Source organism: Halichoerus grypus, chromosome 1 (genome assembly GCF_964656455.1).
Source record: "Halichoerus grypus chromosome 1, mHalGry1.hap1.1, whole genome shotgun sequence".
Lineage (NCBI taxonomy): Eukaryota > Metazoa > Chordata > Mammalia > Carnivora > Phocidae > Halichoerus > Halichoerus grypus.
The window spans coordinates 71,293,877-71,320,201 of NC_135712.1; the positions used below are offsets into that span (position 1 = coordinate 71,293,877).

At 48.0% G+C, this 26,325-nt stretch overlaps 2 long non-coding RNA genes across 2 annotated transcripts in view; one reads left to right on the forward strand and one right to left on the reverse strand.

The window, feature by feature from the left end:
• The first annotated feature begins 6,988 nt into the window (after window positions 1–6,988).
• On the forward strand, window positions 6,989–15,202 carry LOC118528405 (uncharacterized). The gene is made up of 3 exons (XR_013445904.1): window positions 6,989–7,281; window positions 9,596–9,764; window positions 11,164–15,202. It is a non-coding gene; the product is annotated as an uncharacterized LOC118528405 (long non-coding RNA).
• LOC118528407 (uncharacterized) overlaps window positions 9,743–26,325 on the reverse strand; it is an 81,233-nt gene continuing 64,650 nt past the window's right edge. Inside the window, exons 7-8 of the long non-coding RNA XR_013445897.1 lie at window positions 16,300–16,497; window positions 9,743–9,859 (exon numbers count right to left, since the gene is read on the reverse strand). This is a non-coding gene — a long non-coding RNA (uncharacterized LOC118528407). The remainder of the gene's footprint in view (window positions 9,860–16,299; window positions 16,498–26,325) is intronic.

Consider the following 26,325-nt stretch of genomic DNA (forward strand, 5'->3'; position numbering starts at 1 on the left):
TTGCAGCAGACGGCAGAGCAGGCATGCGTTACCTGCAGCCCGGGGTGAGCCCTCGGACCAGCCACTCTCAACCACGGCTCCGCAACAGAGTCACCCGGGATGTGGGAACCCCGGCTCCGCACCCAAGGGTTCTAATTTAATTGGTCTGGGTGAAACCGTGGCACTGGTATCTTTAAGAATCCTCCTGGGCTTATGAACCAGGGAAGTGAACTACTTCCTTCAGGGTGAGAAATATCCTCCACGCCAAGGCCAGGACACAGGTGAGGCAAGTGAGCAGCGCAGGACGCAAAACCTAGGGAGGCGCTTACTGCCACCATCAGGCAGGTGCAGGGTGGGCACCTCTTCCTCCACGTGGCCCCAGGTGCCACTCGCGCCTCACCCTGGCTCTGCTCCGACCCCTCCCTCGGTAGGTCCCTTCCCTGGCCTGACTTGACAGGGTGACTCAGGCCACGAGTCCCGTTCCTCTGGAAGGCACCAGAAGGTTGCCGACACAAGTGTCACGGGGCCAGGAGACCTGTTGGGGAATGGGCTTGGGAAGAGAGTGGGCAGAAAACCAAAGAATGAACAGACCAAATCATTACCTTAAGGGCTTTGTTGGTTTCCAGGACAAGAATGACATGACATGACTGTTGGCTGCAAAATGCAGCTTAGTCATTTCTACCAGCCCCCTGAAGCCAGGACAGCGTGGTTAACTCACTGTGGGGGAGGGTGGACTGGATCCAGGGTTCTTCAGAAAGGGATTCAAGTTACACAAACTGATGTGTGTTCATGTTCTGTTACACTCACAAAGACAGAGTGTGTGCCTGCCTCTAAATAGCGTGTGGGCGAAACTAAGGGGGCCCCTGCTCTGCTCTTGGTTGCTCATCCTTTGCCTCACCCAGAAATCAGGCTCAGTGGCAGTGAATCAGAAATCGGCCCCGTGGAAGGCAGATTTTTTAGGAGCATTTGGAACCGATTAGTTTGTTAATGTGAGTTCAGGGCGCCAGTGAATGGCCCTGTACTGTGCAAAAACTCAGGGCTTCACACACTAGGACAAATGCGTTCTTTGTAAATAATAAGTGACCTTTGTTTCCCTGTGCCCGGCCTCCTCCTCTCTCCCTGCTTCATCCTGGCCTCAGCGTGGATCCTGGGCCCTCCAGAAGGAAACCTGACCTGGCCTCGCCAATGGAATCAGGCACCCTGAGCCACGACACCGCTGGGACCAGATGTCATTCTGTGTTTTAGCCCAAAGTCCATCCTACCGGGGTAGGGACAAAGGCCGTGGCCTTTGGGAGCACAGCTGTGTTCCGAGCCATGTTGGAGCACCGTTTAAAGTCTGGTCTGTTTCCGGCATCCCCTCCTTCTGAGCTTTGACAGCCGTGGGGGGCCTTTCAGAGTCAGTAGAAGAAGTAAGGAGGCAGGAGCCTTGGCTCCCGATCACCTCACTGACCACCACAAGTCGCTGCTCAGGGCCCCGTCGGCAGCCTCTGGTCCCAATCACAACCCTCCAGATCCTGAACCAATTTCCCTCAGACTAAGAATCTGGGGTCTGATTTCCTTCCGATCTGGTGACTCGGCCGGATCTGGGGGCAGAGGGGATCGGCCTGCTCCCAGGGGCTCTGGAGATAGCGAACACGTGAGCCCCTACTAGCATCTCTAATGAACTAGGCCACTTCAGCCCAAGTTCTTTCCCTCACTCTCTTGATTTTTGCTGAGAGAAGCAGCATCAGTGACCCATAAAACTCGAGAGCTCGTTCCCTTACCCGTCTGCTGGGATCTATTAATCTCTAGCCAGCAGCTAACCCATCTGCAAGACACCTGGTCTTGATTTAATTAATGTGCAAAGCAATCAGGCAGGTAAAAATCTGTAATTAGCAATAGTCTCTCAAGATTTTCTTTGTGGGTTTGCCCCTCCTCCCCTTTCCAGGCAGTGGGAGGGAATGGGAAGGAGCCAAATGCAAATATGGTTTAATTCCATCTTGAGTAATTACTCCGGAAAGCCCTCTAAAAAAATTGCTGGCTGTTTAACTCAGCAATTTGAACTTGCATTCGGGAACATCATCAAACTGTAAATGCTTTGATCTTTTTTACGCTTCTGTACATAGGGAAAACCAAGTACACCTAATTCCTATGCCGTGTTGTCATAAGCATTAGAAACTCTTGGCACATGGCCACGGGTAGGAGGCTTGAGAGGGGCTGGCTTTGTCGGAGGAAGAGACAGCTGGATGCCTTGGAGAGAACATCGGAAGTGGAGCCAAGAGGCTGGAGCTCTGCTCCCCATTGCACAGCGGCTGACACGATGACCCTGGGCAGGACATGCCCCCTCCTGACTGCTATTTCCCAGTCTTAAAATAAGGGGGTAGGGCCAGATGATTTCTAAATTTCAAAGTCTTCCCTCCTCAACACCCCCAAGCTCTGCCATTTTTGCTTCCAGGAAACACATTCCTTTCTCACACCACAAACCCAGAGGTGAGGCAGGTGAGGCGGGGCAAAGGTAACCAAGTACAGAGACTTGCTCTGCGGGCTCGATTATCAAAACGTGTAAGGAAAAAATGACCAATTGTGGATTATGAGATTCCTTTGAACAGTCGTGCACCTTGGATGCAGTGTAGAACCTGTAGCCACGGAAGAGAAAAAAATGTACTGGCCTCTGGGGGGCTTGTGAGGCGCCTGCGACCTCAGACTTAATCAGCATCACATGCTCAACCTATACCACTAGAAAACCACATGGGTTTTAGGCAATCGCCCAAAGTAAACCAATGACATTGCTTCCATGCTCTTGCATGCTCTATGGGGGAAGAAGAGCAAGGCAAAGCAGGAAGGAAAGCAGAACTGGGACAACAGGGGCAGAAATCTATTCATTCATTTCTTTATTCAGGCATTCATTCAGCACACGCTAAGCACCTATAATGCGTGGGCCCTACGGAGGAAGTAGGAACAGCAGGACGCACAGCCCAGAGGCTGCCAAAGATTCTTTGAACTTCTATGTTCACTTCTTTGGCACTCTCAGTTTATGTAGTAGATCTATAACCAGAGGAAGTCATTCACAGAGAGACTTATCTTCGAGCTCTTAATGAGCCTGGATGGCCACAGGTCCTTACCTAAGAATGCCCAGCCCCGTCTGTCGAGTTCCTGTTCTTCCTTCAAGGCTCAATTCCAACCCAGCTCCCCTGGGAAGCCTCTCCTGACATCCCTAAGCAGATGTGCTCTCTTTGTCTTCTGGTCATCCGTGGCATTTCGTTGGTCCTACTCAGTTGGTTATCTTAGACCCCAGATTGTACTATTTTTGATTCTGTATGTGTCTTACTTTCCTTTACACTGGTAGCTCCTCAAGGGCAGGGCTTACTGAGGCACAGGAAGGCCAGACTTTGTTGGAGTGGTCAATATCCTGGTTGTGAGATTGTATTACAGTCTTGCAAGTCTTACCATGGAGGGTCACTGGGTAAAGAGCACACAGGCTCTCACTGTATTATGTCTTATAACTGCATATACATCTATAATTATCTCCAAATAAAAAGTGTAATTAAAAGGCAAAACACAGGGCCACCTGGGTGGCTCAGTCGGTTAAGCGTCTGCCTTCGGCTCAGGTCATGATCCCAGGGTCCGGGGATTGAGCCTCGCATCGGGCTCTCTGCTCAGTGGGGAGTCTGCTTCTCCCTCTGCCTGCAGCTCCCCCCTGCTTGTGCTCTCTCTCTCTCTGCCTGTCAAATAAATAAATAAAATCTTTTTTTAAAAAAAGCAAAACACATGGAATCATAAGACCTCAAGGTCGCAAGAAACTCAAGAGATCTACTAGTCCTGTCTTTACCCAAAGGGTGAATTTCTGCCCTAGTGTCCCACATACAGATTTACCCAGCCTTTTTCTTTTTTCTTTTTAAAGATTTTATTTACTTTTTGACAGACGAGACAGCAAGAGAGGGAACACAAGCAGGGGGAGTGGGAGAGGGAGAAGCAGGCTTCCCAATGAACAGGGAGCCCGACGTGAGGCTCGATCCCAGCACCCTGGGATCATGACCCGAGCCGAAGGCAGACGCTTAACGACTGAGCCACCCAGGTGCCCCTACCCAGCCTTTTTCAAACCCCGGCAGTGGAGAACTCATTCTCTCATGAGAGAGAGAGCATTCCATTTCTAGACAATTCTAATTCTATTCTGAAGCAGAATTGGCCAGGCTATAACTTCCCCTTGGAGCCCACACATAACAAGTTCTCTTATCCCCATGACAACCCTTCAGGTATGTGAAGATGGTCATGCGTCCATCTGGGGCTCCACCAGGCTGCAGGGTTTCAGTTCTGTCATCTCCATAGCGTTGAGTTTTCCTACCATTCTGGAGCCTTCTTCCTGAATGTATCTCATAGGTTGCTCTGATCCAAAACAGGACTAACAACCCCCTTTGTCCTGGATACTCCGCCGGCTCCACATTATCGTTTTCATGCTAACTCCCAACCATTGGCTTCCGTCAAAGGCAGGGTCCACGAAAACCCTTCGATCTTTTTGGTACCCCAGCTGCCGTCAAGCTCCCTGTCCCCTACCCTGCCAATCACTGTTTGGTTTTGGTTTTGACTTGAAGGTAGGACTTTACACTTCTCTCTACCTGCAGCAGTCCTAACCCTTCATCCGTTGAAAACATGAAGGAGGTCTGAGTCCATAGTGAGATGCAGAAGGCCGTCCGGGAGAGCACTGTGCTTGTGCATGCTGCCATGGGCCGGCCCGCATCCTGCAGCCATGTGCCCAGAGACGTATGAGTACTGCTCGTGCTGGCAACCCTGGGGTATTGCTCATTGTTGTTAGATAGCAAGATGGGTTTATTTTTATAACAAGTATTTACTGCAGAACAGCCTTGCAGAGCCTCCTGGGTTTCACAACTCTTCCGGCTCTATTACGTACGCAGAATGATGCCAGTCTGGCTCCCATTCTCATTTCCCATCCCCATAGAGATGCCGACTGGGAACCAGAGCATCAGGATAAGCATCTGTGCCCAGGGCTCAGGGAGACAGGGAGGATGCCTCTGTGGGACATTAGAGGGCAGAGCCGTCTCACCTACTAAATGAAGAGAGAAGGCAAGGCTCTCGGGCTCCCTGGAACAGAGTGAGACAGACAGAGCACCTGCTTATGTAAAATCAGGGAGGTGCAACTCTTCTTGGGGAGGGGTAAACTCAGCCTAGAGCCCACGTCTCTGTGGGAGAGAGTGCTTGGTGTCCTCCAGTAGCTATTCTTCCCTTCTTCCGTGGCGGTAGAAACTTTAGCAGACCACTTGGTTGCCCACAATAAAGATGACTACCCCCTTCTCCTTTGTAGCTAGGCATCGCCATGTGACCACATTCTGGCCAATGGGTTGTGAGTGGAAATGGCAAGCGCAATCTCTTCGAATTTAAAGGGAAGGAGGCTTCCTGGCCATAATTCCTTTCCCCCCATCCATTGGTTAGAGTGTGGATGTGGTGGGGAGCCATGTTGAACCACGCAAATGAGGACAACCCAGAGATGATGGAGCAAGAAAGGAAGCCTGTGCCCCTGACGATTCACTGAGTGGAACCATTTTATCAGCTCAGGGTTTACTTGAGAAACACACTTCTATTTTGTTTAAACAAACCGGTTACTCTGGGTCTCTGTCCCATGTAGCTAAATCTGCATCCTACTAATATAGTGTTCCACCCCACTTAATTCTTGGCTTCCTGCTCGGCTGCTGCCCTCTCCCTGCTTTTCTAACTTTTAGCCCACGGCTTCATCTCCCAGCTTCTTGGCTTGTCCCTCCCCACTTGGCCTGACCTGATCTTTCAAGGTAGCCTTGGATCCTTTCTCTGGCACCGCCCTGACAGGCAAGCATTAGGGAAAGGATGGTGGTGGCCAAGCTGACATTTCCAGATCGTTTGCTCTCTGGTTCTCTCCACTACTTGTGTTTCAGACACTAAGCGCTTGGCGCCCCCTGAGCCCTTACCTTGTCCACTTGTCTTGAGTTGGGTCCTTGCCTTATTTCCCTGCAACCAGATTGTGAGCTCCCCCAGGGCAGGCACTGTACCTGTCCCCTCTTGAAAAGCCTCCAGTAACTTGTCCATAGTAGGTCCCTCATCAATGTGTGTAGATTCACATCTTGGGTTTCCCAGGGCACCACAGTGAGTCCTGGACATTGCAGAGAGCAGTGGGCTTGTTACAGACTTTTACTAATTGTTGAAACCTTCCCAGCTGGAAAAGGCAATTGGATCAATAAATTAATTCACCAGATGCTTCTCAATTGGGGTTTTTCCAACAAGTTTTCCTCCTTGAAAAAAAAGAAGAAGAAGAAGAAGAAGCGGGTTATGGCATCAGCCCTACTTAATCGCCCAGCACTTCAGCCTCCGAGACAAGCCACGCCCACCCACCGTTGACCTTTAAGTGTTAAGCAACAAAGCCAGAGCAAGCTAAATCGTAGTCACTGAGCTGAGAAGAAAGAATTGGTCTGCACTGTACTTTCTGTAACACCTAAAAATAACTTCTCCCCATGGACTGGAGTGGGGAACTTGACCGGGAAATATAGTAGAAGACCTTGATTAAAAAGCCAATAAGAAGGTACACTGCTGTATCAGACATTGCACGGCCGAGGGAGCTAGAAGACGTGTGTGTGTGTGTGTGTGTGTGTGTGTGTGTGTGTGTACACCAGAGGGCCTGGTTCCCCTGCCGTAGATCACATCTGGGGCAGTAAAGGCACCGTGTGGTGGGGCTTTACCACTCCCTCATCTGATGACTAACATGGAGAAGATTCAGTGAGAAATTGGAAGCCACTGGAGGCAGAGGATGGAGCTCCAGTGTAGAAACCAGAGCGAGGGCTCCCAACTACCAGCTGTGACACTTCCCGCTTACCTGGGTGGGCGGCCCTGGACAAGTCTCTGAAGCTTTCTGGATTCGTTTTCCTCATCCTCCGATGGGGGGAGTAGACGAGATGCTCTCCAAGTCCCTTCCAGCCACAGCATTCTTGGGAGTCTGCTTGTTTCTCATGGTCATCTGCTTCATGGCTTCCTTTGGCTCCTCTGCTCCCACCCCGCCTGGCCACCCACACGCCCTGCCGCCTTTCCTCACTCCTTCCTGCTGTCTGCTTCTCCCACCACCGGCCCGGAGGATCAGGCACACTCAGAGTTTCCCATAACCACAGACTCCCATGAACACCAGAAAGAGAGGGGCAAGGAGGGGGAAGCCGCACGTGAGCCAGCCTGCCCTGAGCCCTGCGCCTCGGATACGTTGGGTGTGTCCTTATTGAAAGCCTGCTCTGTCTGCCGCGGTTTGCCAGGGGCATCGAGGACGCGGGAAAAGGCAACTGGGACCCCTCTAAACAGGTGAGTGACTTCTTTAGGGCTCTGATGTATTTTGATTTTATTTGACTCTTCTGGTCAGTTCCTAAGTCTTACCACACGTCCTCACTGCCCCATTCACTCGTCAACATGTATCTTCTTTCATTCCCTCTTTTTTCCTACCCAAACGAATAACCACAAGTCACAACTGGCTCCCAAAGGGAAGAGTATCAAAATAGCCAACATTTGGCTGTTGCTTGCCGTCTCCCAGCACCCCTCCTCAAAAACTATGATCGACTGCAGGAGCTCAGCCTTATTTGATTATATCCCTGCTCACCCCTGTGGCAGATGGCAAAAAATGGCCACAGGAGTTTGTAGCTCCTCTCATTTCTAGGGGAGCTCATTTCCCTGTGCCTTTTTTTTTTATTGTGGTAAGATACACTTAACATAAAATTCACTATTTTAAGCATTTTTATTTTTTTAAAGATCTTATTTATTTATTCATGAGAGACAGAGAGAGAGAGGAGAGAGGCAGAGGGAGAAGCAGGCTCCCCAAGGAGCAAGGAGCCCGATGCGGGACTCAGTCCCAGGACCCCAGGATCATGACCTGAGCCGAAGGCAGACGCTTAACCATCTGAGCCACCCAGGCACCCTATTTTAAGCATTTTTAAATGCACAGCGCTGTGGCATGACGTACATTCACACTGTGTGACCATCACCACCATCCATCTCCAGAACTTTCTCATCTTCCCCAACTGAAATGCTATACTCATTAAACACTATCTCCTTCCCTCCTCCCCCCAGCGCCTGCCAATCACCACTCTACTTTGTATCCCCATGCATTTGACTCCTCCCGGTACCAAGTGTAAGTGTAATCATACAGTACGTGTCATGCTGTGCCTGGCTTATTTCACTGAGCATAATGTCTTCAAGCTTTGACCAAGTTGTAGCGTGTGTCAGAACTGCCTTCCTTTTTAAGACTGAATAATGGTCAAATGTATGTATGTGCCACATTTTGTTGATTCATTCATACTTGGGTTATACGTTAAGTACTTGGGCTGCTTTCACCCATTGCCTATTGTGAATAATGCTGCTGTGAACATTGGCGTGCAAATATCTATTTGAGCCCCTGCTCTCAATTCTTTTGTTGCTGGATCATATGGCAATTTTACGTTTCATTTTTTTGGTCACTCACCATGCTATTTTCAACAGTGGCTGCCCCATTCTACATTGCCACCAGCAATGCACCAAAGTTCCGATTTTTCCACATCCTCTGCAACACCTCTTATTCTGTGTTTCTTGGATAATAGCTATCCTAATGGGTATGAAGTGGTATCTTATTGTGGCTTGATTTGTATTTTTCTAAGGGTTAGTACATATCTTTTAATGTGTTCACTAGCCCTTTGTATATCTTCTTTGGAGTAATGTCTGGGCAAGTTCCCCCATTCTTTGAATCTGGGCTGACCATTAGAATGACCAACTGTCCCAGTTTGTCTAGAACTTTCCAAGTTTTTGTACTAGGACTCCTGTGTCCTGGGAAACCCCTCAGTCTCAGGCAAACTGGGACAGTTGGTCACTCTAGCTGGCCTTGTGTCTTGCTTTGATCAATAGAATACTCTGGAAATGACAATGTACAGGTTTCAAGCATAGGCCTCAAGGGGCTTTGCAGCTTCCTCTCTTGCTGCTCTTGGAAATTTGCTGCCACGTAAACAAACCCATGTTAGCCTGCTGGCTGATGACAGGCATGTGGCCCAGTTGCTCCATAACTCTTACTAACAGCCTGTTAGCCGCCAGACATGGAAAGGGGCGGTCCTCAATCATTCACCTGCCAGCCGACTCCCCAGCTGACCACAGACGCACAAGAGTGGAGCTAGGCCAAGCTGGGCCAGACCACGGCTGCCCAGCCAGCCCACAGAACTATGACCCAAATCAATGGTTGCTGTTTTAAGCCACTTTGGGGGATGATTTGTTACTTAGTGAAAACTAATTCATACAGCTCCATGTTGTAAAAATATGCTCTGTTTATTGTTCCCATAGATCTTTGCCGTAGGCAGGACACTCCCGGGCCCCGGCGCCCCTCTTCTTAGTGACAAGAGCTTTACCTACTCTTTCATTGCAGCCCAGCCCCTGAAGCAGCCAAGAGGCCATCCATCCTCTCTGTCAAAAGCAGACAAAAGCTCTCCCCTCTTCCCATTCCTTTGTCCGCCCCGCATCAGCCACTTTTCGTTGCACAAAGACAGACGCGCTCATTAGATTTGGGGACTGAAGTGGCCGTGGGGGCCTTCCCTGCGTGCCACAGCCAGCCGCTTTTCCTTAGTTTCTAGCTCCCTCTCACCGATCTTTTTCTTCTTGATCACAGCGTACCTGGAAGAATTCTGACTTGTTTCAAGTGCTCTTTCTCCAGTTGGCTGAAGCTTCTGCGGCTCCACTCCTGTCCAGCTTGCCTGGTTCTCTGGGCAGGCACAATGACAGGAACAGTTTGACACCAAACTCTGATCATGGCCACCCCATAGGCTGTTTCAGAGCTGGTCAGTATCTCGGTCTGGGAACTTGAGGTCAAGTGGGGCTCTTCTGGTCTTCTTTAACAGGAGAACTGCTTTTTGCTAGAATCAGGCCCTTAACCCTTTTAAGAAACATTGGAATGTTATTAATCGATAAAGGACCAAAACATGCAATATGTTTTTTTTTTTCTTTTAATCTTTGATGAGCCCTTGCACCTACAGTGAGAGGGACCCTGGCCTCCAGCGTTTCTAGGAAGCTGGCTTTGGGTAGCAGAGTTGATGCTCAGCCTCAGAGTGATGTGAATTCCATTTCAGGACTCTTTTCCTAGTCCTGGGTCAATAAAGATAGAGCCATAGAAATGTCAGAAATTCAAGGACTTTAGAAATCACCTGGTTCAACACTTCCATTTTCCAGGTGAAGAAACCATGGCCGCGACCTGCCCACATCTAGAATGACTTGCCCACAGCTACCCAGCAAGGCGGTGGCAAAGCTAGAGCTAAACCTCTGACCTCTGGTGTGGGGCCATTTCAACTACCCACTGCTACAGACAGACATCCTCCGAGTGTTTCCCAGTGGGCTCTTGGCTTGGGTTGATTTTTTTTTTAAGACTTTATTTATTTATTTGACAGAGAGAGAGCACAAGGAAGGGGTGAGCGGCAGGCAGAGGGAGAGGGAGAAGCAGGCTCCCCGCTGAGCAGGGAGCCCAACGTGGGGCTTGATCCCAGGACCCTGAGATCAGGACCTGAGCTGAAGGCAGACGCTTAACCGACTGAGCCACCCAGGTGCCCTGGCTTGGGTTGATTTTTGAAAAATGAATTAGGAGAGGGAAAAGGAAGCCCAGGATTTTCTGCTGACCAAACTGTTGGGTGGCAGAAGCAGACAGTGGGCAGTGTCACTGAGGAGAGAGATCTTAGAAAAGCTCCTGTCCTCTCCTTGAGCTGAGAACATCTGGGACAAAAAAGAAACTTACAGGAAAAGGAGCCACGCCCCTCCCCCACACCAGCATGGGACCACCTACCCGAAGGTGGTCTTGTCCTCCCACCTTCCATTTTATTTAGGGCACACTTTTTTTAGTGAACTTATATAGCTTTTCCAGAGGCAAAAACCCGTTGCATGTTATTATGTGTTTATGTTTTTGTTCATTTCCTTCTAATGCTTGTCAAGTTTTCACATTGTACCATCAGTGTGAGGACACACTTCTCAGTGTGTTTTTTCTCTAATATTATTTCAAATGCAGATTTTTTTGTGTCAAAGGTCCTCATGTTTGTCACTTTTAATTGTAATACTGTGTCCATTATGTGGGTACATCATAATTTGCCTCAGGGTGAATGTTTATATCATTTCTAGTTCATTAGTATTAATAACATCAACATGGTTATTTTCGTACCAATAGTTCTTTTATCCCTTTGTGTTTATTTGTTCCAGATGTGCTTCCCTAGATGGAATGAATGGATCATGGCTAGGACTCAGCTCTTGCTATTGCCAGATTACTCTCCAGAAAAATGCAACTGATTTCTAGGGTCTCCAACTCCATTTAAATGCGCCATTTTCCCCAGCATGGAACTGTGCTGTCACTGAGTTTTGTCATTTGTAGTCACTTTTGCCCTGTCAAACTGGGGAGACTGAGACAGTCAGGATATAGGATAGGAGTCAAGGGAGAGGATTTGCAAGATGAAGCCAAGAAGCAGAACTGCGCAGAAGCTAAGACAAATGCTCCATGTGGGACAGAGTGAATGAGAGGCACTTTTTATGGCCACTTGTCCTTGGGTGTGCAGTGGGCTGGCCTGGGTTGAAAATTTAGAGTCAGGGGGACACCAGTTTAGCACATGCGTAGTGGAGCCTGAGGCTTGTTTCTATCTTCGCATTTCTTTTCTTTTTTAGCCAGCCTGTGCATCTTTCTGTGGATAGTTTACTATCTGCAATCCTTCTGTGCATTATCATGGATTCCTTGTCCTGAGGTCTCTTTCCCCTGCTTTCTCAAGCGAAAATCAGAGCCCCTGAATCATAAAGGAGCAGAAGTACCTTTCCACGCTCGCTTCTTGGCATCCATAGCTCACAAGAAGACATAGCAAAGTGGCTCCCAAGTGCCATTCCTGGAAAAACGGCTCTTCCTGTTTGCATGTGGTCTGGCCAAGTTGACAAGAGCTGAACTGAGCTGCTCGGAAGCTGAAGGGAGAAAGCGGTGGCTCAAGGAGCAGAAACAGTGGGCCAGAGGGAGGATCCTGATACACACCTACTTGGGTCCATCTCCGCCTTTGCCCACCTGTTTTCACCCACATGCCACTTTTTTCAGAGCCGTTTAGTACAGCCGAACTTTCACAGATCCCCTCAGGGACTGCTAGGCCAAATTTAGAGCCCATACCAACAAGTCTGTTGGCCACATGGTCTGCTACACGAAGCCTGCAACATATGAAAAGTTATATTTAATATCCCTGGGAGAAGACCAAATATGGGAAAGCCAATTTGTGGGATGCAATTGCTCTTTTTGTAAGAAGCATCTCGGCCTAAGTATTTGGTGAACTCACAGCCCTCTAGAGTTGGGCTGCAGATTCTCTAGTTTTAAGAAGACACGTGGACAAGCAGAGTCTTTAGAGGTAGAGGAACATTCCTGGATCCTCAAAGCCCCAAACAAGGTCATTGTCCTCCTGCCACATCTGATCAGCATCTGATTGGCCCTAGAGCAGACTTTGAACAACTCTCAGGCAGCCCAGCATCCTGTCCAGTGGCCTGACCAAGGGCTGGACTGCAATCCTTCTTTCCTCTTGAAAAGCTGGGACTGATGAGGGGAAAGAGAGTGGAGAAGGGGAATGGATGATCTAATTTTCCACGGGGTTGGTCAACAAGTTGATCCCCACCATTGAGATGTCTCTTTTTTGTGAATATTTTACCTACCTATGTTCTGGGTCCCAGGGCTTCTGAATGGACTCTTCCTAGACAATCACACTAGGTCTCTTAAAACACAACCTAGCCTGCTTCCTTCCCTCACTGATTCTGAGAAAGGAAGCCATCCCCAATCCCTTTCCTACCTTCTATCACTCCAGGTAGGCTAACATTGGATAAAGCCTTCCTATATCCCTCAAAGTAAAGACCCCAAAAGTCCACTAAAAGTCCTTCAGCCAAGCCTGAATTTGTTCAAGACACAGTGCTAGCCTCTGACGCAGCCTGTAGAGGTTCTGAATACCGACCATTGCATTTAAAGAAGACTTAAAGGAAAGAGAAGGGTGGTTAATGGACTTCCTTGAGCTCTCAACATATACCCAGAGCAAAAGAAAGAGGGGTGAATGAAGAGGAGAGATTAAGGCCTTTGCTCTATTCCCCAGGTGCAGAGAAGCAAAGCACTAAGGGCACTGAATTGCAGTCTTCTGGGGTTCAGAATTGCTACACAGGTCAAATGAGGGCACTGCCAGGTCAATCCCCAATCAGGATGTGACACTTCTCCAAAGGGAGCAGATGATGTAGGGCTCCCCACCCCACACAGTGTGGGACCCAGCATGGGTACAGGACAGGGACACACACAGAGCAAACCATGGGGCCAAGCAATCAGACTCGTCTATTACATCACACATATGGAGGTCAACACGTGCACCCAACACTGGCATTTTGTAGAACCACTTGGGGGACGAAACACCATTCATACAAATCACTTGAAAATGTCTGTTCTCAAAAACTCTGAACTTAGAAGAGCTCTGAAAAAGGGAAGGGACATGAGCATCATACAGCATCAGAGGATGAGAACATCACGAGGGTAAGGGGGTGGGGAAACACAAACACCCAGAACAGATTTAGCAGAATTGGGTCAATGCTAAGTCAGCTGTTCAGACTAAACCAAACAGCTGATTCTCCTGGCCTTACAGTCCTTGGTGAGGAGAAAATGGAAGTTAATAGCATAACCCATGCCCAGGTGAAGCCCCAGCACCACCATAGAGCAGAGTCTACATTTGGAAAGCCTTGGCCCTCTCCTTGAACTCGGTTTTCAAGGTTTGATGATGAGTCAGTCACCTCATTCTCCCTCATCAGTTTCTGTCTTTAACTATAGCCTGACGTGTCTGAACCCGTAAGCACCCCCAGAGCTGGCGCACCCATCATCTTCACACCACGGATGACTAACCACAGCCTGCTCACAGTCTCCTAATTATCACAAAACAAAAATGCTACATGCCTGAAAGCTGAGGTTTTGGGAAAAGTACATTGGAAGAGCTGCAGAAGCAGCAGAGAGACAAGGTAGCAATGAGCTAACCTTTTGACAGGCCCTTGTAACCCCCAGAGGCATGGGCCGAGCAACCAAGGATGCAGGTAGGGTTTTCTCCTTGGCAAGACTGTACTGTCAGTATCATTCATTACTGCCTCTGATTGGGATCCCAGGCTCGTTAAGACCTGTGTGCCTTTGACTGTTTCTCTTGGATCAGATTGGATTCCCCTTTGCAGAGAATTGTCAGGACTTTCTAGTGTCCAGTGCAGGCCTGATATCATCTCTTGGCTTGACTTCTTCCTGAAGTTTCTCCCCTGTGGCTCTGTGTGCACTGCTGATGACACGTCACCATTCTCGCGTGCTGGCTGGCAGGCCCACTGCTCCCAGCTCAACCAAAACACTTGAACTAAATTTATGCTCCCAATTGTGGTGGTACAGAACAGAGAAAGACACTCAGTTTAGACACAGAAGCACAGCCAAGTCAACTTTTAAAAAGGAGAGAGAAGAGGGCCTCCTACCCTCTCTGATACTAAGACATATTATAAAGCCAAAATGATGAAAACAGTAATTGAAAAAACATACAAATAAACCAACAAAACAGAAGAGAGAGCGCAGATATACCCTTGTATGTGTCAGAACTTAATACAGAATGACGGCACCACAAATCGGTGCGGGGGGGGAGGGTAGAACATTTAGTAAATGGCATTTGGGAGACTGACTTACTATGTGGAGGAAAAAACAAGCAAACAAAACAAAACTGGATCTCTACTAACCACACACAAAGAGGGCTCTCGAGAGTTTAAAGATCAGAGTATTAAAAGTTCAAGAAAAGCAGAACTAAAGTAGGTAGAATTAAGTGAAGGGAAATATCTTTGTGATTCGGCAAAGCTCTTCTAAAACAAAATTTCAAGAACATAAACCATAATACAAAATTCTGTGAACTTGATTATATCAAACTTAAGGCTTTCTAATCAACCAAAGACCCCTTGGACAACGTTAACAGACTGATGATGAAATAGAAAGAGAGATCCGTAACACTTAAAACCAGCAAGGGGTTCATACGAAGAATACGCAAGGATCTCAAGCATTTCTGACTGCCATGGAAGAAGTGGGGAAAGGATATAAACAAACATCATACAGAAGAAAGAACTCCAAAAAGTAGACAAGTAGGTGTAGGTCAATTTTCCTGGAAAGCCGATTCTGAGATGAAGAGTTGTGAGCAGCAGATTTATTACATTAAGTATGAAAAATGCAAATTAAAACAACAAAGAGATATCACTGTCTGCCTTTTATATTAGCAAAATGTAGAAAGAAGGGTCACGCCATGTGTTGGCAGAGACGTGGGACACGGTAGCCCTTACACGCGGCTGCTGGGAAGATAGGCATCAGAGAAGTGCATTGGCAAACATTCTGGGGGGATGATCTGGCGTTATGAGTCACCTTTTCTGCGTAGCCTACTAGCAATTCCTCTACTAGGTATACATCCCAAGAAATCCTCAGACAACTCTGAGTTCAGAGATATGTGTACACATGTTTTGTGCACAGTTACTTGTGGTGGGACTTGGGGGCCATCTGAGTTTCCAGCAGTGGGATCGAGAAATAAAATCCAGTGAATCTAGTACACCGGGAAGTACTAGGCAGGAAGACTGAAGCAAATGCTCAGTTAGTTGTACACAGAGCAAATGGATGTTTAAGGCAGTGGAAAGAAGAGGGGGAGAAACAGGGAAAAGAAGGTAGGAAACAAGGAGATAGAATATTTACATAAATTAAAACATACTGCAAACAAATACTGTTTCTATGCAAACATGCAAACAAAAGGATGAATATAGACACAAAAATCATTGTGTGTGAGAGAGGGGAATGGAATGGCAGGATGGGGAGTAAAAGGAATAAGGAAGGGGCGCCTGGGTGGCTCAGTTGGTTAAGCATCTGCCTTCGGCTCAGGTCATGATCCCAATGTCCTGGGATCGAGCCCCACGTCGTTGGGCTCCCTGCTCAGTGGGGACCCTCTTTCTCCCTCTCCCTCTGCCTGCTGCTCTGCTTACTTGTGCTCTCTCTCTCTAATAAATAAATAAAATCTTAAGAAAAGAAAGGAATAAGGAAGTAAATAAATCCAAGAGCAGGGTCTCTCAGGGACCAGTGATACAAATATCCCAGACCCAAGTAGTCGGATTCACTCAACTCCTGACACCTGCCTTCTAAAACAAGCCCCAGCGACTAACACCACTTGAACCTTGGGAAAGCAAGCCCGTATGCTTCACCCTCTCTTTGCGATCTCTCCCAAAAGGGCACGCAGGCTGAGTCACTGGAAAATTGCAGAGCCCTACCGCACACAACTCCGTGCTTTTACCTGTGAATGAAATGACACCCACCTCCGATCTTCCGTGGGATGGAAAGGTTGGCACCTGGATAGAGATTCATGCGTCTCTCAGGCAGAATGGCTTTGCTCACAGGATGCCTTTTCATTTTCTATGCCATGAACTTCCCCACCTTTGATTCCAATCGAAGTCATCAGCTGAGCTGAGAGGCGGTAGACATAACTAACTGCCAATGCCCCTCTTTGGTCAGAGCTGGTATGAAAGACAGAGGAAACACAGTAAACTCAGAGCATTGTCTTAGATCTTGCCCACCTGGGAGAGGGCCCAGAATGGTGAGGTGACATTCATCCCACTGGGAAGTGGGCTCGCTTTGATCCACTGGTCTGGCGAGTTCTCTCTGCTAATGGGGAGTGGAGGATGTGTGAAATTGATCCTGCCTGACCCATCAGTCCCTGAAAAACGGGAGATCCTGAGAGAGCTAGAAGAACAATGAGGCTTATCAGTTGGTCTTGGGTCCCATTCCCCGTGGTGGCTATTCCAAACCTTGACTGCTGTCCCTGAAGTTCCCAACTCTATCCCATAAGCAATTGAGGACCAGGGTCAGGTTACCTGGCCAAAGTGAGGAACACTGAGATTAAGATCCAGGGATGCAGAGAAGAGCTGATCTGGGAAGACGGAGAGAAGGCCAGAATATCAAAGTGGCCAAAAATACTGCTCTAAACCTTCTGGTTGGCAGCAGGCCCTGACTCCCAGGTTAACCCTTACTTTCCCAGACGATACCTTCTTCAGGTATCACTAGAGGAAAGGTCTCCTTGAGACACCAGCATTACGTTCCACAAACAAGTCTCTGCAGTGACTAGGATCCCCAGGAAAAAGAAGACTCCCAGGATACATGGTAAGGGAGTTTGCACGGGTACCATTTTTATTGTGTTTCCTTCTGGGTCCAGAAAGTAAACTTCTGTGCCTGCTTTAAGACTGTGAGTTCTGGGAAGTTCATGGTAAGTGGTATCTTGCTGTTTAAAGACAAGGACAGAAGCTGGCTGGTGACTGTCTAAAATGCCTTCACAGTAGGCATTCTGCAAATGTTAACTCCCTTGCCCACCACCCCTTTCCTATTCCTTGTTGGCGCGGTGGAGGAGTCACGCTGGGACCCAGAAGATCTGGTCTTTGTTCTTGGCTCCAACACCTTTTCACAGAATGATCTCAGGCAAGGGGTTCTCCCTTCCCCCAGCCCTCTGCCTCCCTGACTCTAGTTTCTCATGTTTAGAATTGGAGCTAGTAAAATCTGTCTTCGTGGTGGCCAGGTTAGCCCCCATCCCCTTTTCTCCAGCCTCTAGGGAATATAAAATATTATTAGATTTTAGTTTTTTTAATAAAAAACTATAAAGAAATATAAAATCAGCCGAATCCTACAATCTAGGTAAACTCTGTTGGCATTAAAAAGACAGATGTGAGAAAGCAGAAGCGACATAAAAACATACAAGATGAACATTGAAAGTCACTTTCTCCCATTCCCACCGTCCACAGTAAGTAAGTACTCCCCCAAAGTCAGTAACTGCTATTAACAGTTGCTTATAATTCCATCCAGAAAAATTATGTGTAATACTTACATATATTCTTTTTTTAAAATATGCGTAAGTGATCATACTGCCTATAGTATTCTCTAATTTGATTTTTTCGACTTAAACATCTTTCATGTATATATAAAGCTACTTTATTCTTTTTATCAGCTATATTATAATAAATATATTATATTATATATTATATATATGTTATATATATTAAAAATAAATAAATAGAATAAAATATTATTATATTTTATCAAATGGACTTGTCATTCAGTCCAGGAAGATTGTGAATTTCTCTCCTTTTGCGAACACCAGTTCATCCTCTTGCCCTTTGATTGAAAGAATTCTAAAATCCCACAATGATGAGATTTGCATTGTAGAAAATTATTCTTATAGCAGTGTAGAAAGTGGCTCGGAGGAACAAGAATGCTGTAAGACCAGTTAGGAGACTATTTGAACATATTTGGAAAGTAAATATAGAGGAGAATAGACATAAAGGACATTAAAAAGTAGCTGCCAGAATTCAGTGAGCGGATGGCTACACTGAGCCTTGGGTGACTGGGTGGGTGGAGCCCTTATCCGAGGGGAGAACAGGATAGGGAGCAGGCTTGGGGGTGAAGACAATGAGTTCAATCTGGGGCATGGGGAGGTTGACCATCCAGGCAGATCCACGAGGAAGATGAATGTGTGGGTCAGGGGCTCAAGGAAGGGAACCGGCCACGACGCAGACCCAGGAGCCTCTAGGGGACAGGGGCAGAGGATGAAACTGTGGGAGTGTGCGAATCACTCAAGGAGAAGGTGTGGGATGGGAAGAGGAAGGGGCCGTCAGCGAGTCTCAATCATCTTTTGTGAGGATTTCCCAAACATTTTAAAGAATCCTCTGGGTGCCTCAGAATTATTACCAGTTAAGAGCAGCCTCTTGTCCCAAAACAATATGACAAGTCAAGAGAAGAGCAATGAGAGAGAAGTAGCAGTACAGAGAGGAGCTGGATTTTTCAGGGCAGTGACAAAGGGACCTGAAAGGTGCTTCATGAAAGGAAACAGGAAGGCTTCCAGAGGGGGCCTGCTTGAGCTATGGGAGTTTTGCTTCCTTGAGACGATGCTCAGGACATGAAGCCACAGGCTTCCGGGGGTGTCCACCTCAGCCTCCCTGGCTGCCCCAGTCCTCTGCACACGGAAGGCCCCACGAAATCTTTGCAAGTTACAGGCATGAGGCACACGATGGCCCGATCAAGCCAAATGCATGTGTAAAGCTGTCTCCTGGCTGTGAGGAATAAAAGCCAGGATTTTAAAGTCTGAATTATTCAGATGCTGTACCCCGGAGGTGACTCATAACCTGAGGAGCACCTCGGTAGAACAGCCCCTGAGGATTTGTGTGAACATGGCTCAGCCCACAGTGTTTCCTGCTATCAGTCAAGGGCTAACAAAAGATAAAATAACAGAATTGTTCTTACGCAGGGTCCTGAGGAGAGCCTGGAGGACAAGCCTGAAGTCTAGCCTGTCGTAATAAGGAGAGAAGCAATTTGCCCTCATGAGGGAGCAGAGGGTTCTCTGGGCTCTCCAAGTGCTGGTATCCAGAATTCCTGGGTCCTTTCTTCACACAAGAAGGCAGGTTAAGCTGCAGGGGTGGTTATTTCAAGTATTCCCTTTCAGAATAACACGTAAGAGCTTCCCTGAGAAAAGTGACAATAGTCTTCCAGCCCTGAGCTGACATCACCACATCATGGAGGTCAATGGGGCTGCTCAGGGCTTGTGCTGTTGAGACCATGAGCCAATGCCTACACTGGCAGGGAAGGTCAAGTGTGCATGGTTTGGTGAAAACTCATCTCATGAATGGAGGAAGCCCTAAAACCCACTCTAGAGAGAAGGAGGCAGCATGGCACAGTGCCTGTTCCTGGGACTTGGAAGGATCAAGACCCGAGCTGGGAGTCCCTGGCTCAGCCCCTGGGTGACCTTGGAGAAGACAATTCTTTCTCTCAGCCTCAGTTTCTGTAACACTTAAATGCTGACCCTAGTCCCCTACTTATGGGGTTCTTGGGAAGATCAGATGAAGTTAAGATATGAAAAAGCCCTTCGCTGTTCCCTCAGACCATGTAAAAGCTAGGATATTGCTTTGGCCCCCTATCGAATGACTTTTCATCCCCCAGATCTTAGATTGATGTCACTCCCTTGGGAGGCCTTCCCTGGCCCTCCTGTCCCCTTTTTTCCCTCCTGTCTCCTTCACACTTGTTGTACCTGTGATTTTCGGTTTACTGTCGGTGTTCCTGACAGGAAGGTAAATGCCATGAGTGTTGGGCCGTGTCTGGCTTCCTCCCCACGGTCTCCCGGTGCCAACCCAGAGCCAGGTGGAGTGGATGGGCCGTACATCCATGCTGACTGACCAGCATTGTCCCCAGAGGGCCCTGAGTATTGCTCAGGGTGGAACTTCATAGCTTTGAGGCCATCAACCAGTGCTGTGCCACTCAGGATTTGCTTGGAAGAGAACAGATACCTCCTGCTACTTCCCTGGCAATGGGAGTTGGCTGCCTGCTGAGGACATTGGAACTTCATTTCACCCCTTACTCTTCTCTTTGTGCCTGTCCTCCATCAGAGTCCTTGAGGGGGCAATTGCGCCTTTCATAATACACCCTTGCTCTGCAGCGCTATCATTCAGGATCTGGGAGTGAACGGAGAATGTCGGAGGGCGCGGTGAGGTAGAGAAGAGCTTTCCACAGTGCAGTGGCCAGAACTGAGGACACAGGAGAGACCGGGTTTTCCACTCTCAGCCTCTGGAATGCAACTGCTGGCTCTGATCCTGGCCTGCAGGGAAGAGGGAAGGAACCTCAGTGCAGGATGTCCCCAGGCAGTTGGCCTGCACGTGCTATGGGGGCAACTGTCTGCCCTGAGTGTGGGGCCCTGAGGAGCTGCTTGGGGCTCCACCTAAGTGACCTCCAGCTCACTCTCGATTTGATACAAACCTCACCATTTTCTCAGAAATTTCCTTCCGAGCTCATTTCCTTTGTTACCGGGATGCCCATCAAATATGACTGGTTCCTGTGTGGAGCGGAGGGCTGTGCCCAGGGATTGACCTTCAGCCCATCAGATACGGTTTTCTAGTCACCCATCATGGTTTGCTTGGATTGGAGTGGGAGGACACCAGGCGTGGCTCTGAGTGGCAGTCTCCCGAGCTGCTGAAGGGGCAAGTCACCCGAGTCGGGGACCCAGGGGTTGCCTGGTGCTCAGGTTACACTGATAGACAAAATGAGCCTATTCAAGAGCCAAGTTCAAATTTCCCTGCAGGTATATTTTCCAGAGAGTCTGGGAGGGAGCAGCCATATCCTGCCAGTAGGCCCTGAAGACTCTGTCCCCCATGCCTGGCACCAAGGGAACGCCCCCCCGCCAAATGTGGCCACTGGGCTGACCTGGGAACAAAGATGATTCTAGTTTCATTCTCCAGTGGGGTTTTCCCCCATAAAATGGCAGTGTTCCTTTAAGTCAGTGCAGTGCTCCTCTCTTGGACTGGCCATAGGGTAAATGAATCAACTGACCAGACTCTTCTCCCTGGGGGTTCTGGGCTGGAAATTCCTCCTACTTGCTTCAGCTTATGTCCAGGAACAAAGAGCAGTGAAGAAGGGATTAACTTTTCCCTCTGTTAGTTTCTCTCTTCTTTCTCAGAATAATTCCACTTCCAACTCAGGGATTTCGTTTCCTCTCAGAGCCTCGCTTCTTTCTTGACTACCCGTGACGGTTACAGAAAATTTCCTGGCTCCTGTGGTCTTCCCTGGGCTCAACGTGGGGAGTGAGCATCTCTCTGGGTGGCTTTCTCAGCATGGCTTTTTCCTACCTGTGACTCTTGGCTTCATCCATTTCTTTCCAGCACGAACCCGGGACTAGCCTCCCATCCACTCCAAATAACATCCTATTAATAATGCTATTTCCCTCCAAGAAGCCTTCTCTTCTGCGAAATGAATGTGTTGATCAAATCATACATGGATTCTGGTTCTCATTAAAATTTGACAGCAAAAGATGGTAGAAAGAACACTGATTTGGGAGTTAGGATTTCTGGGTTCTCATCCTATCTCTGGCCTTAACTAGTGTGTGATCTTGAGAAAGTCACTTGTCTTGGCTGAGACTCATAGTTCCCTCTGTAATGTAAGGGGTTCCTTCTACTGCTAACATTCTGGTGTCTATTGTAAATAGTCTTGCAATCCCCATGACACTTGATCATCATGAAGACACACAGATGTAGACTTGACTCAGGGACCACCATGATCACAATAATGAACAGGATACCAAAGCACCTGACTTCAGTAGACAATTACCCCAGGCTAGATCTTGCTCTTTCTGTGCCCTTTATAGAAAAGGGTCCAACAGATTAATGGGATGGCAAGTGGGACCAGACTTAGAATGGACACAGAAGCAGACCAGAGGCCTAATATCCCAGGATCTATGCCACTCTATTTTTATTGCCAAAGAGTCATAAGGTGTTTCTTCAGTCCCAGGCTAAACAGACGTCTGCACTAGAATCAACTGATGCCTGGGACAGAGTTGGGGTAGGAGCAGGGCTTAAGACAGACCACTCTATACCTGTTCAGTTCTTCTCTTTGAGGTCCCTGCAGACAAAAAATACCACTCCCACAGCCCCTGGGACTGTTCCACAGCACGCTGACCCTTCCTGGGCACCAGCAGGGCTGAGAAGGCAGGTTTGGCTGTGCTAGGAACAAGTGGTGTTTGCACTCAGCAACAATATCACCCAGCAGCCATGTGTCGGTGACTTCAGCTTTCCAAAAACCTGGAAATAAAATCTGCGCTCCAAACAAATGTGAAATATTTGCAAGTTTTCAAAAGGAGCCGGGTCTGTTTTCCATAGGAGAGAAAAAAGGAGCTGTAAATGTGGTAATTAGAAGCAGACATTTTCTTCCATTATTCTAAAGCAATGAAGCTGTTGTAAGGCTTGCAGATCGGACCTCTCTGCGAGAAGGACCATTTGGGGACACATGAATTTGGCGAACAAATCCGGGAAAGCAGGCTCTGTCTCAGCAGGGAAGCTACAGACCTGCAGCAGCCAGGACACCTTTTCCGGAGTGTGGCGGTGCCCAGAACACAGAGTCACTGTCAGGATTGGCCCAGGGTGTGTGTGTGCTGGAGGGATGCGGTGGTTAGGAAAACATCCCTGGAACGGATGCTTTAGGTTGTCATTGAATTCTCCAGAAGATGCCGTAGTCAGTGGGAAGAAGTTGTGTCCTGAGCCTCATCTCCGTCGTCCCCACCCCCCCAGTACTGCACAGAGACCATTGGCTTTCGTCCAGGCTCCGCAATGCAGAGAATAAAGAGTGAATCATGACGACCTCCCACATTCATACAGCCCTGGCTCTACTAGAAACATGCTAAATAGGAAACTGGGTGCTAAAACTTAGTTGGCCAAACTTGTTTCTGTTGTTGTTTTATGACCTCCAACGATCTGGGTAGCCTACTCTAGTTAGCACCGAAGCAAGTATCTCTACTTTTCACTAGATAGCTATGCCTTCCTCTTGGCTTTATTTGACTGAAAGCATGACTATGTTAAGTTTTATACAAATATTAAATTAAGTTTGTTATGCAAACAAACCTATAATCATTAATTTTCTCATGTCTAAAGCAGTGATTCACATCCATGGCTCAGCATTGGTATAAGCAGGGAAGCTTTATAAAAATTCCCATGCCTGAGGCCCACCCCCAGAAAATCTATTTTAATTGATTTGGAGTGGGGCCTGGGCATTGATTTTTTTTTTTAAAGCTCCCCAGATGATTCTAATTGCAGCCAGGATTGAGAACCATTGTTCAGAATGATGCCTGAGAAATGTGCTAATTTAGTGTGTGCGTTGGGGGTGGGGGCTTGGGAGGGGGAAACAAGTCAAATGAGATCTTAGTTTGAATCGGCTGGCTTGTTTTGTCAGTGTTCAGCCCAGTATCTGGATAGGAACAAAGCCAAGATTATAGTGCAGTTATGTAAGATTTGGAGGGTAAGCCATTTCTCCTAAACCTGACTCATTACTGTATGTGTATTTCATCTAAAGTAGTAGTTTGGAAATGTTTGAGTGGGAACCTCATGTGTTGGGAATATAGTTGGAGTCCATTAATAGTCAATAATAATCAGTCTATGATCTTAATGGACAGGGCACAATAAAAAGGAATTCTTACATTTAAAATAATCTGCACTGGAAATGTTTCTGGTAATACCAGCTCATCATAAGCCAAATGGTACAGATTTATATCGCCTGGAATTTTGAGACATTACGCTAGTCATTTACGACGACAAGACACCGTGTCTTGCTCCTGAGATAAATTCCTGGTTCAGAGTGTCAGGACGTGGCGTGGGGAAGACAGTTCGGGTAGCAGAGGAGAGGTGAGCAAAGGACAATGACTAAGCTGGCAAATTTGAGCTTGTTAGGTGGCCTGAGACTGATCACCTCTCTCCGGGAGCTGCAAAGGGTTGGAGCTTGTGTTCCCGCTTCTCTGGGAGAGTCAGGTCCATTAGCTCTCTGGCCGCCTCGAGCTTAATTTGTTTTTTTTCCCAACACTAAGGAGGGGATGGTGCATTCCAAAAGTTAGAGGACAGCTGAGGGAGATCCGTCCTCTTTATAGGATGTCATTAAGCATATGGTGCCTCAGGGGGATGGGGAAGGCCATTAATAGACTATAGCCAAGAGAGAGCTCAGCTCATAGAAAAGAAGGCAGTTGAGAGCGGTGGGCCAGATATGGGGACAGCTGCCAGGTAGAAACCCAAGCTTGGGAATCAAAGCCCCCGTCCAATTGTGGGTTTAAAGAGTTGTCATCTTTTGCATGTCTAAGGGCAAGAGTTAGGGATTGCTCTCAGGAAAGAGATGCATTAAACTCACACAGGACGAACACCCCCAAACCTTCAGTACCTAGGGCCATTTCTCTGGGGCTGATCCCAGGAGGGGTGTCTGGCTGCCCCCCAAGGAGCCCAGGCCTCAGTGTGAGGGTCCAGGCTCAATTACTCAGGGGGCTACCTGATCCCCCTTGTGCAGGGGCTAGAAGCTGACATTTAGGGCTTGAATAGTGCTCCTTTTACAAGTAAAGGACAACCTAGAGAAAGGACTAACTATGCTGGGTGCTTGACATTTTCAAACTGACTTTCTATTCAAAGAGATTCAGAAGATTAACTTTCACTCCCATCAGGCTCTGCCCCAGCCTCGGTGGAAAGGGAATCCCCACACCCACTGTGGTTCCTGAATGGCCCTCAGGCATGGCCTTGGCTTGGCCTGCTCTTCTTCCTCCCCCATGGTCTGTGTCTTTGGTGGGACAAGAAAGGCTTTGGCCGAGGCTTTTAGGCTGTGAATAAGCCAAGAGCATCGCGTCAGCGGTGTAAACCGAACACCAGAAAGATAAGGTGAGAAAGGGGCTGCATGATTGCAGACTGAGGCAGAACTTTATGAGACCGGAGCCTGGGGAGGTCCTGTTTCGCATGGCCTTTGCCTGATGGCCATGGATTAAATACAAACACCTACCCACATTGCAGGCTGAATTCAACTCCTTTACCAAATAAGCAAATATCCATTCCTATATATACAAGTAGACCTCTATCTGCCAATCTAAGATGGATCTCCTTCTGTAATCTCTGACCTGCTCCGGACAGGGCAAACCACCTCTCCTCTCTGCTCCCCCAGCAGTGCCTTCCATGAATGTAACGGAGCTTGTTGCCTTGAGCTGCGGTTGGCAGGGAAAGCAAATCTCCCAGGCTACAATGAACCAGGGTCTCACTTATCCTGCAACCTCAGCAGCGCAAGGCTCTTGGCAAATGTCTATTAAATGAATCTGTGTGTCCATGTAGTCCATCTACCACCTCTAATAAACACTGAAAGCCAAAGGACAGGAATGGAGTAATCAGGAAACAGAGAAAGAGGTATTAGGTGATAATGAAATAAAAATAAAGCATTCACAGCAAGTTAAATTCCCTCTCTCTCTCTCTCCCCATGACACCTCACTCCCCACATCTGCAAAGGAGGAAGTGCAGGGGACAGGCCTTGGCGGTTTCCCCTCCTATGAAATAAGCTTACGTTAAATGGCCTTTCAAGGTCCTTACGCCCCTGGCACCTTGTAATTTTATACATCTAACCCCATAATCCCCAGGCACTGGGGGAAAGTGAGTAGCTGCAGTTGGAGGGCCAGAGGACACAGCCCAGAATGCACTGGGCCTGCATTTACCCCCCAGCCCTCGGCCCTGGAGGACCCAAGTGAGGTTCAGCTTAAAAACACTTGGTGTCGCAAATGCCAGACCACAGCTGCACAAAATAGGAAAATTCTTGTTAGGAAATGACCACAGCCCCCTGGTGCTGTGGAAAACATTGCCTCAGACAAAAAAAGGACTCTTCCAGTGGAAAAAAAAAAAAATCCTCAGTATTGTGCCAGCTAACGCTGCCGGCCCAGGCACTTCTCACCGAATCCTGCCTCCTGAGGTCCTCAGTGCTTTTCCACCTGACGCCGCCCCTAATGATAACCGAAGCCTCTCGCCTCTTCTGGCCCCAGCTGG